The 2,500-nt window shown below is 33.7% G+C and overlaps 1 protein-coding gene across 1 annotated transcript in view; it reads right to left on the reverse strand.

Moving 5' to 3' along the window:
- Positions 1 to 2,500, reverse strand: part of LOC135100906 (uncharacterized) — a 41,716-nt gene that overhangs the window by 14,286 nt on the left and 24,930 nt on the right. The gene's annotated exons all lie outside the window — the stretch shown is intronic.

Raw genomic sequence — 2,500 nt, forward strand, 5'->3', positions numbered from 1 at the left:
TTCAGATTTCAGATTTGTTTATTATCCACCAAAGTGGTTATTACTCAGGTTACAATAGATATTTAGTAATTACGATAGACACATCAATCACAATACATTCAGATACATAAGTCTCTTACAACTATTATATATTAATGTAAAAGATTTGATAAATTGTTTACCATTAAATCCCAAAGGTAAAAAGTCACAATAAAAGAAACACACATACTACACATGCACAAAAACATACATATAAAATAAAAATAAAAATAAAATAAAAATACAATAAAATAAGATAAAAGTATAAAATAGAGATATATTAGCGAGTAAAATTTTCTTGAAAAGATGACGATAAAATCCTCAGTCTGGCTTAAACATTATCTGTTAGCAGAAATTTCTCAATTCTAGCCTTAAAAGTGTTAAGAGAGGGTGCCTGGGTTAGGCGAGGTGGGAGCGCGTTCCACAGCTTGGCTCCTCGTACAGCAGTGCGCCTGTCTCCACTGTGTGTTTTTGTGTGTGGCACGTACAGGCTGTACCTCTGTCTGGTGATGCTGCTGGTAACAGCTTGTCTACTGCTTAATGATAAAAACCATTCTGGGTAAAATCCTCGTAAAGCTTTAAAAATAGAGAGAGAGAGAGAGAGAGAGAGAGAGAGAGAGAGAGAGAGAGAGAGAGAGAGAGAGAGAGAGAGAGAGAGAGAGAGAGAGAGAGAACAGGATAGGGATAGGGTATGGGAAGAAAAATGAAGCAAGGTAGCTATAATCTCTCTCTCTCTCTCTCTCTCTCTCTCTCTCTCTCTCTCTCTCTCTCTCTCTCTCTCTCTCTCTCTCTCTCTCTCTCTCTCAGTATCAACAACACGGAGAGAGGGAGAGGATGAGGAAACGACATAAAATGTGTAAAGGGAAGAGGAGGAAAAAATTCTCGCCTGCCCTGAGCTTGGAGAGAGAGAGAGAGAGAGAGAGAGAGAGAGAGAGAGAGAGAGAGAGAGAGAGAGAGAGAGAGAGAGAGAGAGAGAGAGAGAGAGAGAGAGAGAGAGAGAATAAAATACCAGTGTAAATACATGTATATAATTGTACGTATCTAAAAATCTTACTTATTTTCCCATTTCCTCCTTCCTTTTCCTCCCTCCCCCTCTCCCCTCTCCCTAATTTGCAATCCCACCCCTTCTTTTTCCCCCTCCCCTTCACACTCCACTTCCAGCAATTTCCCCATCTCCTCTCCCCTCTCCCTCTCTCCCACCTCTAAACAGACAAAAAAAAAAAAATAAAAATGAATAAATAAATAAATAAATAAATAGAAAATAACATCAGTGATTATTTAATTTCATCCGATAGTATAAAATGAAAGGAATGTGATTGTTGTTGTTGTTGTTGTTGTTGTTGTTGTTGTTGTTGTTGTTAGTGGTGGTGGTGGTGGTGATGATGATAATAATAAAAAAAACAAGAACAACGGTAATAATAATAATAATAATAATAATAATAATAATAATAATAATAATAATAATAATAATAATAACAAAAATAAAAGAAAAAAACATGAATAACAAAGAAATACGCAACAGGTCTTTAGATAATCATTTACATACATACATACATACATACATACATACAACCACAAACAGATGGAAACAAAAATAATGACAGAACAATTAGGATAACGGTACCAGAAGAAGTATAAAAATAAATAAATAAATGAATGAATGAATGAATAAATAAAAATAACAATAACCGAACGAATAACTGCAAACAAAGAAGAAAGTGAAAATATAAACATAGGGAGAAGATGACGATGCTGTGATTGAATTTAAGATGATGATGTGAGTGAAGATGATGATGTGAGTGAAGATGATGTGACTATGAGATGATGATGATGATGTGCCAGAAGGAAGAAAGTGATGTAACGAAAGATGAAACTAAATGATACGAATGTGACGGAAAAAAAAATCAACAAATAAAATGACAGAAGGAAAATAGTGGTGATGATAGTGCAAGGTGTCACGGAAGATGAATATGAAAATAAAAAGATAATGATGTAAAAATGAAAAAATGCTAAAAAAAAAGTGACAAAAAGGACGAATAATGCAGGAAATATTAATATATGTACAAAACAATAAGGCAATCAATTATAAGCAAATGAACAAAAACAACATGAATAAAAGTGTAAAAAGGAAAATGAATAATAAAGACAGAAAAAAGGAAAGAGAGAGAGAGAGAGAGAGAGAGAGAGAGAGAGAGAGAGAGAGAGAGAGAGAGAGAGAGAGAGAGAGAGAGAGAGAGAGAGAGAGAGAGAGACTGGTTACATATAAAAAAAAAAGTGGATTGACAAGGAATGAGAAAAAGATCAACACAAATAACAATAAGTAAAGAAGAAATAAAAAAAGAAAATCAGAAAATACAAAAAAAGACGAGAAAAAAAAAGTCTGGCTGTAAACTAATATATACCAAACTAAATAAAAAAATAAGACAACACAAAAGACGGAATTAGCAACAACACGGTAAAAAAAAAAAAAAGTAGGAAAGGA

This window comes from Scylla paramamosain, chromosome 5 (genome assembly GCF_035594125.1).
Source record: "Scylla paramamosain isolate STU-SP2022 chromosome 5, ASM3559412v1, whole genome shotgun sequence".
Classification (NCBI taxonomy): Eukaryota; Metazoa; Arthropoda; class Malacostraca; order Decapoda; family Portunidae; genus Scylla; species Scylla paramamosain.